This window comes from Triticum dicoccoides, chromosome 2B, assembly GCF_002162155.2.
Source record: "Triticum dicoccoides isolate Atlit2015 ecotype Zavitan chromosome 2B, WEW_v2.0, whole genome shotgun sequence".
Lineage (NCBI taxonomy): Eukaryota > Viridiplantae > Streptophyta > Magnoliopsida > Poales > Poaceae > Triticum > Triticum dicoccoides.
In genome coordinates, this window is record NC_041383.1 from 360469502 (window position 1) to 360481666 (window position 12165).

Here is a 12165-nt window from a genome sequence, read left to right on the forward strand (position 1 = left end):
GCGGCGGCGGGAGGCGGAGTCCGACCCGGACTCTGTGGCGGCGGCGCGGGGCAGGCCGGCCTGGCTGGGCTTCGGCCTAGTCGGCGCGGGCGCGTTTTTTTTAAATAATTTCGCCGAACAAAAAAAAATTCTAGAGAAATAAATAAAAATTTAAAAATACCAAAATAAATTTTCGTTGTCCAAATAAAATATTTAGAACAAGATGAACATTTTTTTGTTCCTAAAATGCATTTTTGAAAATCGTATAATTTTTCCTAAATTCAAATAAAATAGCAAAAACACCAAAATAAGACTTATTTGATTTTTTTTATTAAATCCTCATTATTTATTTATTTTGGGAAAGTCATTTTATTCCCTCTCTCTTATTTTTATGGTTGAAATAATTGAAGATAAAATAAATAAAATCCAATGATCCTATTTCCAAAATTCAAGAAAACTCAAATATGAAAATAACGAAATCCCCAACTCTCTCCGTGGGTCCTTGTGTTGCGTCGAATTTCTATGATCAAGGAAAAATGCAATAAAATATGATATGCAAAGATGATCTATGTATAACATTCCAAATTGAAAATTTGGGATGTTACAAACCTACCCCCTTAAGATGAATCTCGCCCTCGAGATTCGGGTTGGCTAGAAAATAGGTGAGGGTGGTCCTTCAGCAAATCTTCCTCTCGCTCCAAGGTGGCTTCATCCTCGGTGTGGTGGCTCCACTGAACTTTGCAAAACTTGATAACCTTGCTGCGGGTGACTCGGCTGGCATATTCAAGAATCTTAACTAGTTTATCCTCATAGGTCAAATCACCATCCAACTGACTCGCCTCTAGTGGCACTGTATCTCTCAGCGGTATATCAGCCATCTCTGCGTGGCACTTCTTCAACTGGGAAACGTGGAACATGTCATGAACTCCTGACAATCCCTCAGGTAATTCCAACTTGTAGGCAACCTCTCCCATATGTTTCAAAACTTTGTATGGTCCCACAAAACGTGGCTAACTTTACTTTAACACCAAAATGCTTGACTCCTCGAAGTGGAGATACACAAAGATAGACTCTATCGCCGACTTCGTAAACGGTCTCCTTGCGTTTCGAATCTGCATAGCTTTTCTGCCTGGACTGGGCTACCTTAAGCCTGTCGCGAATCAACTTCACTTTCTGTTCAGACTCCTTAATCAAATCCGGTCCAAAAAAATGACGGTCTCCAACTTCATCCCAAGACAACGGGGTTCTGCACCTCCTACCGTATAGGGCTTTGAAAGGGGCCATCTTCAAACTGGATTGATAACTTTTGTTGTAAGAGAACTCTGCATATGGCAAATTGTCGTCCCAACTAGATCCATAATCTAGCGCACATGCTCTCAGCATATCCTCCAAAATCTGATTGACTCTCTCGGTCTGTCCATCTGTCTGTGGATGAAAAGCGGTACTGAACTCTAGCCTGGTACCCAAAGTTTCATGCAACTGATTCCAGAACTTTGAGGTGAACTGAGTTCCTCTATCCGATACAATGCCTTCTTGGAACTCCATGTAGACATACGATCCTGGTCATGTATATCTTGGCCAATTTAGCACTCGTGTAAGTGGTCTTCACTGGAATGAAATGAGCTACCTTCGTCAAACGATCGACTGCAACCCAAATCGAGTCATAGCCTGAACGAGTCCTAGGCAATCCTGTGATGAAATCCATGCCTAGCTTATCCCACTTCCATTCGGGTATCGGCAATGGTTGCAACAATCCTGCTGGCTTTTGATGCTCTGCCTTTACTCTCTGACATACATCACAAACTGCTACATACTCCGCAATATCCTTCTTCATTCCGGTCCACCAGAAAGTCTCCTTCAAATCCAAGTACATCTTGGTATTCCCTGGTTGAATTGAATATGGTGAATCATGGGCCTCTTGCAAAATCAACTTCCTGATCTCTGGGTCATTGGGCACATAAAGACGGTCTTCAAACCATAAGGTATCGTTCTCATCCTCACGAAATCCCTTGGCTTTTCCTTTGCTCAACTTCTCCTTTATCTCAACAATTTCCTTGCCGGTCTTCTGAGCTTCTCTGATCTTATCCATCAAAGTCGACTGAATTTCCAATGTTGCTACATAGCCTCTCTGAACTATCTCCAAACATAGTTTGCAAAAATCCTCGGCTAACTCCTTTGGCAGTCCTGCGGTCATGAGTGTATTGACATGGCTCTTACGGCTCAATGCGTCGGCTACTACGTTAGCCTTTCCGGGGTGATACTGCAATCTCATATCATAATCCTTGATAAGTTCCAACCATCTCCTTTTCCTGAGATTCAACTCCTTCCGCGTGAAAATATACTTCAAACTCTTGTGATCAGTGTACACCTCACAATGATTTCCGATAAGAAAATGTCTCCATGTCTTCAATGCATGCACTACGACTGCTAACTCCAAATCATGTGTGGCATAATTCAACTCATGAGGTTTAAGCTATCGTGACGCATAAGAGACAACTCTTCCCTCCTGCATAAGCACTGCTCCAAGTCCTCGGTGTGAAGCATCACAATACACCTCGTAATCGATGGTATGATCTGGCAGAACTAATACTGGTGAGGTGACTAAACGTTCCTTCAATTCTTGAAAACTGGCCTCACATTCCTCAGTCCAGTTGAACTTGGTACCTTCTTCAACAACTCCGTCATGGTCTTCGCAATTTTTGAAAAATTCTCAATGAATCTCCGGTAGTATCCTGCCAGTCTAAGAAAACTCCTGATCTCCCCAACTGTCGTTGCTGCTACCCAATTTGTCACAGTGACAACCTTCGTGGGGTCTACTGCTATACCTTCTCCGGATATAACATGTCCGAGGAATCCAACTTCCTTCAACCAAAATTCACATTTGTTGAACTAGGCGGATAACTGGTGTTCTCTGAGTTTCTCCAATACCAAACGCAAATGCTCCTTATGCTCCTTTTCGTTCTTCAAGTAGACAAAAATATCATCAATGAACACCACGACGAACTTATCCAGAAACTCCATAAATACTTTGTTCATCATGTTCATGAAATATGCAGATGCGTTAGTCAGACCAAATGACATAACGGTATACTCGTACAACCCATACCTAGTGGTAAAAGCCGTCTTGGGTATATCCTGCTCTCGAATCTTCAACTGATGGTATCCTAATCGCAAATCGATCTTGGAAAATACCTTTGCTCCTTGTAGTCGGTCAAACAGGTCATTGATCATCGGTAGTGGGTACTTTTTCTTGATTGTTACTACATTCAGCCTCGATAGTCAACAACCATCCTTAATGATCCATCCTTCTTCTCTACTAGAAGTACGGGTGATCCCCAAGGTGAAGAACTTGGGCGAATATAGCCTTTATGTAGTACCTCCTTAATCTGACTCTTAATCTCTTCCAAATCTTTTGCTGGCATCCTGTATGGTCTCTTGGATATTGGCCCTATGCCTGGCAAAAACTCAATTAAGAACTTGATGTCTCTATCCGGTGGCATGCCTGGCAACTCTTCTGGAAATACATCAGGAAAATCCTTCACTACCAGTACTTCCTCCTGCACAACTCCTGATAAGGAATTTACGTGCATCCTTTTTGGCTCATGCCTTGATACATACCTTATCCTTCTCCCTTCTGGGGTAGTAAGCAAAATCGACTTACTGGCGCAATCGATGTTTCCTGCATACATCGATAGCCAATCCATACCCAGAATGACATCCAAACCTTGAGATTCTAAAATGATTAAGTCTGAGGGGAAAACATGCTTGCCTATACTCAACAGCACTTGAAAACATCCTCGACTGGCCATATACTCTGCTCGTGATGAGGTTACTAGCATGGGTGTTCCTAGAGCCTTGGTGGGCAGTCTATACTTATCCACAAATCCCCTTGATATGTATAAATGCGATGCACCAGTACCGAAAAGAACGAGTGCAGTAAATGACTTAACCAAAAACTTACCTATTACTGCATCTGGTTGGGCTTCAACCTCCTCCAAGCTAACGTGGTTCACTTGCCCTCTGTGGAAAGGGTTCGGCTTCTTCCCAGAGCTTCCATTTCCATTCCCATTCTGGCTTTCAGGACATTCATTGGCGTAATGTCCGGTCTTCTGGCATTTAAATCAAGTGACTTGACTCAGATCTCTCTTGGCTGGTGTTGAGGGGTTGGTACGGTTCTGGCTACTACTTCCTCCATTCCCGTTACCATTCTTGGAACCATTATGATTGTGCGAGCTACCACCTCCATGGGTATGCTGGAACTGTCCTCCCGACTTCGGGGTAAAACGTGGCTTCTGCTGAGCTCCAGAATTGTACTTCCCTTGTCCATACTTCCTCTTGCGGTTTTCAATCTGCTGCTACTTCCCTTCAATCATGAGAGCACGGTCTACCAACTCCTGGTAGTTGTTGAAACTTGCTACCATCAACTGCATGCTCATCTCATCATTCAGTCCTTCCAGAAACTTCTCTTGCTTAGCTGCATCCATAACAACGTCATCTGGGGCATAACGTGCTAACTTACTAAAGTCATCCACATACTGGCCAACTGTACGTCCTCCCTAGCATAAGTTGCGAAACTCATGCTTCTTCATGGCCATAGCTCCTGCTGAAACATGAGCAGTACGAAAATCCTGTTGAAACTGATCCCATGTGACAGTGTCTACTGGATAGGTGGCTGTGAAATTCTCCCACCATGATCCTGCGGGTCCCTCAAGCTGATGTGCGGCAAATCGCACCTTCTCCGCATCTGTTCATTCTGTAGTGCTCAACTCTCTGGCTGTCTTGCGAAGCCAATCATCTGCAACAATCGTCTCAGTGCTACTGGAAAACACCAGCGGATTCAGCCTAAGGAAACGAGTTAAGTAATCAACAGCTGGTGGCGGTGGTGGATTGTTGTTGTTGTTGTTCCCCTGATTCTGATTCTGAACTAGTATCTGCATCAATGCATTCTGCTGCTGGATCAACTGGGTGAGCTCCGGTGGGAAAGCAAATTCGTTGTCACGTCTCAGAGGCATCTGGGGTTTAGAAAAGATGAGAACATAGAATAGAATGAGGTCTAGAGGGAAAACACTACCCATATGCACATGAGACAAATTGCAATCAAAACACTTCATTCAAACAAGCAAGGGTATACAACGGTCTATCTATCGTTACAAAAGTGCTCGAACTATACTAGATACATGGAGGGAAATACTACTATTGTTAAGGTGGTCTACTAGAAAAAATGCTCCGATGAAGACTCCATGATATCTGCTCCAGCTTCATCTACATAGTCATCATCACTATCATCCGTGTCCGAGTCGGTGTCGTCGATGATGATGTAGTTCTCGGGACAAGTGCAATCTTCGTCTTCTCTAGTTACTGGAAATCCCATGAACACTCGTAGCTTCTTCTTCACATCTTCATTCTTCTCGACTAGCGTTGCTATTTCCTCCTCATATCCATCGCATGTAGACTTGAGTTCTTCCTCCAGTTCTATGATCTTGGTCATGGCCTTCTTCAGATCTATCATGCATGCACACATCTGGTTCTCTTGGCGTCGAATGTGCTGGTTTAACTCCTGGATGAAAGCTGCAATTGATCTGTCCTTGTGGTTCATCTCCCATTGTTCATCTCGGCGCCCACAAATCTGGTAGGTAGTATCCTTAAGCTCCTTGTGGTAAACTTCTCCGATACGTCCCATGGTGATGTGGGCTGCCATGCTCTTTCCTAAACTCCGGGTTGGTGCATCAAAGGAAAACTCTATGGGCACAGCGACGGGCATGAGCGTCCTTCCTGGAACTTGAACATGAATCATCCAGCGCTCTTCTTCTGGTAAAGTGGCGTTGTAGGTTCCGGTGAAGCTTAGTACTCCGATCCTCAGGTACTTGGTAACTTCCTTCAGGTGTCGTCCAAAGGGTGTATCTTCATCCGGTTACATGAACTTGTTCCTTGCATTCGCCATCCTAAAAGAGTAGAAAAGATGAGGAGTCAGAAATGTGAAGAGAGAGTAGTGATCTAGGGCTTTTAGCTTAGTGATCGTGTCCTACAGTCAGCGTGTGCTCTGATACCATCTTGTAGCGTCTAGACCTCAAACAGTCTGATCTCTGTGCATCAGTGTCATCCCTGGATCAGTAATGCTGAGACGCACAATACTTGAAGGATTTATAACAAAGTAGCAATCACACACTTATTACATCGAATGTCTCCAAAGAGAACTTATTACAATAAATATGGCTTAAGGCCATCTAATAACGATAACAACGGAAGGATTGGAAGATAAGTGAGTCCATCAATTCCAACGGCATCACTGAGAATAGAACCACGATCCTAAGGCATCTTACTCATTGTCTGAAAAGTCTGCAACATGAATGTTGCAGCCCAAAAACGGGTCAGCACATCGAATAGGCTGGCAAAGTAACACATAGAGAGTAATGAAAGAATAAAGCTATACTAGATGCATATATGGCTGGTGGAAAGCTCTATGGTTACAGTTTTGCATAAAGCCAATTTTTCCCTACTTCAAAGGAATAAATTTATTTAACTATCACTGAAGGGTTCGTGTCGGACACAGACATGCACTGCATCAGGTTATCTTGACAAGGCTAACGAAATGGTTTTGGGCCTTGTGGCAAAGAAGGTTGGGTGTTGGGGTATGAGATACCTTCCCAACCGACAGGAGTCGTATGGAGATACGATTAGCAAGGAGTTGCTTACCGGATATGTATCTTGGCTAGAAGTGATGCTAAAGTTCACTAGTCGCATGTGCTAGTTGGATCCTGAATCATTGAGAGTTTGTGGAGGGATGCCGACTTCAGTGGGAGTATTTCTGTTTAAGGCTAGAATTACTCTACAAAAACACATTGCTTAGTGATTGCATATTTCTGTTGTAGATCAATGGCACCACCTGTGCAACCCAACTTTGCATTGAAATCAATTCTGGAAAAGGTTGAACTGAATGGAACAAACTTTACTACCTAGTACAAAAATTTGAGAATTGTTCTCAAGCTTGACAAGTCCTAGAGGATCCACTTCCAGAGGAACCTGCCGATAATGCTAATGCCACAACTAGGAATGCCTACCAGAAACTCGTTGATGAATCAAACGAGATCAGCTGCCTCATGCTGTCTTGTATGGAGCCTGACTTGTAGTAGCATTTTGAAGATGTTGGGGCTTTCAATATGATCGAGAGTCTCAAGAGCATGTTTCAGGTGCAGGCTAGGACCAAAAGATTCAACGTCTGGCGATCCTTGATGGATTGTAAGCTAAAGGAAGGTGACCCACTGAGCCCACATGTGATCAAGATGATCGGATAGGTGCAATCTTTGGATCAGTTGGGCTTCCTGCTCTTGGATGAGCTGTCTACTGAAGCGGTTTTGGGTTCTCTTCCGCTTAGTTATGGGACATTCATCTCAAACTATCATATGCACGACATGGATAATAAGCTCACTGAATTGCATGGGATGCTCAAGGTGGCAGAGTAGGATATAAAGAAAGGAACGCATGAAGTGTTGATGGTGCAGAACTCAGGCAAGTTCAAGAAGAGTTGGTCCTAGAAGAAGGCTAAGGCAAACGGCACGGAGATGATAACCTCCGCCACTGCACCAAAGTTAGGACCAGACTCAAAGACCATTTGCTATCATTGCAAGGAAACTGGTCATTGGAAGAGGAATTGTAGCAAGTGGCTTGCTGAGCATGGCAAGAAGGCCGGAAATGTTGCTTCAAGCAAAGGTACACATGTTACATATGTTATTGACATTTACCTTGCTGACATACCTAGTTGCTCTGGGGTATTTGATACCGGATCGGTTGTTCATATTTGCATCTCGATGCAGGGATTGGTAAGAACTAGGCATGTGGCACAAGGGTAGATTGACATCAGGGTCGGCGACAAAGCAAGAGTTGCTCCGTTGGAGGTCGGCAAGATGCAACTCCAGCTTCCTTCTAGATTTATTTTGGAGTTAAATAATTGTTATTACATTTTTGCACTTATAGGAACATTATTTCTACCTCATGCTTGATGAGTCAGGGTTATGAATTCAATTTAAAGGACAGTGGTTTTTCATTTTATTTGAATGGTATGTTCCACGGTCATGCACCCATTGTTCAGGCTATTTATATTGAATCTGGAACAGGAACCGGTCTATAATGTGAATGTCAAGAGGCATAAGCCTAATGAAATAAATCTGACATACTTCTAGCATTGCCGGCTTGGACATATTAGTCTGAAACACATGAAGAAGCTCCATGATGATGGGCTCCTAACTTCATTCGACTTTGGGTCATTCAAGACATGTGAATCATGCTTGCTTGGCAAGATGAATAAGTCTCCTTTCGTAAAGAGTTGCGAGAGAGCGTCCAAGCTGTTGGAGCTTATACACAATGATGTGTGTGGTCCAATGAGCACAACTTCCTGAGGTGGCTATGAGTACTTCGTGACTTTTACCAAAGACTTGAGTAGATATGGATATATCTATTTTATGACGCATAAGTCGGAAACTTTTGAGAAGTTCAAAGAGTTTCAGAACGAGGTTGAGATTCAGCTCCGCAAGACTATAAAGCTTCTATGATCTGATCGTGGAGGTGAGTACATGAGCCAGGAGTTTGATGATCATCTGAAAGCCGAGGTATAATACCTTAGCTCACACCCCCGGGTATGCCACAGAGAAACGACGTGTCAAAACGGAGGATAGGACCTTGTTTGACATGGTCCAGTCTATGATGAGCAAATCATATTTACCCTTGTCATTTTGGGAATACGCTCTACAAATTGCAGCTTTCACACTTAACAGGGTACCATCAAAATCCGTGGACAAGACACCACATGAGATGTGGACCAGGCAGAGTCCCAGTTTGTCTTTTCTAAAGATTTGGGGTTGTGAAGCATTTGTCAAGCGACTTATGTCAGACAAGCTTATACCCAAGTTGAATAAATGCATAATTTTTTGACTGAGAAATAGTAGGAGAGGCTCCTACTATGCTATCTTAATATATAATAAGTATTTACATGGCTGGGAAGAAATTCCGCAAAAAGGAAAAAACAAGAAGAGTCTAAAGTGAATTTACAAAAGAAGTGATATAATCACTGAGATCAGGGGACACTCTGTATCTAAGCCAGGTAAGATCAGCCTTAGTTCTCTCAAGCCAAGCTCTATATGAAGGACTGATCTGATTGAAGATGAAGTTATTTCTCTCCTTCCAAATATTCCAAGCAGTAATGGTGAAGATTTCAAAAAAAAAGTCTGCAGAATAAATTTCCTTTGCCCTGATTGTGGCCTAAATCCGTGAGATGCCCGAGTCGGATAAATGCATATTCATGGGATATCCTAGGGAAAACTTGGGATATAGCTTCAACAACTGGGAAGAGAACAAAGTGTTTGTTGCTTGGAACGGGGTTTTCCTTGAGAAAGAGTTTCTTAGTTGGGAGGCTAGTGGGAGGACGGTCCGACTCGAAGAAATTCAAGGACCACTCAGGGATGGCTCGGCTCGTGATGAGATCATACCGGAGTCAGTCAGGGAACTCCTAGTGGAAGCGGCACCGGAACCACGGAGGTCGGAAAGATTGCGCAGAGTGTGTGATGTATTGTTGCTAATAAGCGACGAGCCAAGCATGTATGCGGAAGCAATGGTGAGCCGAGATTCTGAGGCATGGCTAGAGGCCATGAGATCTGAGTTAAAATCCATGGATGAGAATCAAGTCTGGGACTTGGTTGATCTGCTGCGTGTCATAACAACCATTGGTTGCAAATGGGTCTTTAAGAAGAAAACTGATGTGGATGAAAATGTTCAGGTCCACAAAGCTTGGCTTGTCGCAAAAGGTTATGGACAAGTTAAAGGAATTGACTACAACGAGACGTAGTCGTTGGTAGTAATGCTGAAGTCGGTAAGGATCATACTAGCTATAGCTGCATATTTCGATTACGAGGTATGGTAGATGGATGTCAAAATGGCTATCCTTCATGGAAATTTAACCGAGGACGTGTATATGATACAACCCGAGGGTTTTATCAATCCGACTAGCACTAGTAAGGTATGAAAGCTCAAGAGATCCATTTATGGGTTGAGGCAAGCATCTCGGAGTTGGTACATTCGTTTTGATGAGGTCATCAATGGACTCGGTTTCATCAAAACCGAAGAGGACACTTGTTTATACAAGTAGTTAAGTGGGAGCTCGATAGTGTTTTTGATCTTGTATGTGGATGACATACTACTGATTGAAAGTGATGTTTTGATGCCGAACTTGGTCAAGGAATCATTGAATGGAAAGTTTTCAATGAAGGACCTCGGTGAAGCAGTTTACATTTTAGGCATCAAGATCTATAGAGATAGATCAAGGAGGCTGCTCGGCTTGAGCCAGAGCACGTATATAGATAAAGTGTTGAAGCGGTTCAACATCAGCGAGGCCAAGAAAAGGGTTCTTTCCTATGTCACATGGTATAAGGCTAAGTGAGAATCAGAGTCCTTCGACATCTGATGGGCGAAGCAAGACGAGTCAGATTCCGTATGCCTCGGCAATCAGATCCATCATGTATGAGATGATATGTACACGGCCTGATGTTGCCTTTGCAATAATACTAACAAGTAGATACCAGGCAAACCTAGGTGAGAGTCACTAGGCAGCGGTAAAGAATATTGAAGTACCTAAAACGGCCTAAAGAGATGTTCCTAGTTTATGGAGGTGAGGAAGTGCTCGTCATAAGGGGTTACACCAAGGCTAGTTTCGAAACCGACAGAGATGATTGTCGATGACAGTCCGGACTCGTGTACGTCATGAATGGAGGAGCAATGAGATAGATGAGTTCCAAGCAAGATACGATGGCCCATCCTACCACAGAAGCTGAATACATTGCGGCTTGTGAAGCTACAAAGGAAGGTGTTTGGATCCGGAACTTTCTGGACGATCTTGGTATTTTCCCAGCCTTGGTAAAACTGTTGGATCTTTATTGTGATAATTCTAGTGCCATTGCACAAGCCAAGGAGCTGAGGAATCACCACAAGACCAGACAAATAGATCGGAAATATCACCTGAAACGAAAGATCGTAAACAGTGGTGATGTAGAGTTATGCAAAATTTACACGGATGCAAATCTTGCAGATCCGTTGTCTAAGCCGCTTCCACAACACAAGCATGAGGGGCACGTTAGAGATATGGGCATTCGATGTCTATTTGATTGACTCTAGTGCAAGTGGGAGACCATTGGAGATATGCCCTAGAGTCAATCATGTATGATGATATTTCCTATGTGTTTATGGATAAAGATAGTCCTTGAACATTATCAATTATGTGTATCAGCAAGTACGTGACTTGTTTGTGGGACTATGCATCGTATAATGACTAGCCTAAATGGTAGTGTGGACGCGCAACCGACTAGACTAGCATATGATACGGTCAATGGCTTGGTCTCACTAGCCATGTAGCATTGGATGCTAACCGGATAATATGGACTCGGAAGGATCTGGTCGGGTTCGACGTAGTCCGATCTGAGTCAAGATAAGGTCCAAGTCGGATAGACCCAACTATGAGACGCAACGATATATCATCTGTGAGTCTCTAGTACAACATACGTTCTATGTCCTAAGAATGGAGCTGGCGCATGTACTTGGGATGGTGACAGACCTGATTTGGGCCAACCAAATGCTACTTTGTGACGGGGTAGTTATAAAAGTAGGTTTTGGGCATGTCCAGACCCATGCTGCAAGACATGGTCGAGCAAGATGGGATTTGCCCCTCCGATCAGGAGAGATATACTCTGGGCCCCTCGTGTGATTCGACCAGGATAAGCATGGCAATGCCACAAGGATTATGAGATAATCCGGTTTGTGGTCGGCATCACTGGAACAAGAAAGTGGTCGGGCTAGCACAAGGATGACAGACTCTCCTGAGCCCGATAACATATATCATGTGGCAAAAGGAACAGAAGTGTGATGTATAGGTTTGCCAACCAGCTTCATTTTCGACTTGGTGGTCGGCACGCCTTGCTAGAGGCTGCTACCAGCCGAGCAGGTCGGAGGTGTTCCGACCTGCGACCAAGCCGATTTGAACCTAAGGCGTCACGTGCTTAAGGGAAGGAACCTGTGAGACCCGATCCGACTGCACGAGTTAGATGTAATCCTACTCAGACTCGGAACCCGGCCGAACAGATTTTGGGCTTTAGGGTCCGTGTGAGGCCCAAGTGTTGAGCCCGCGACAGATGCCTATATAAAGTGGAG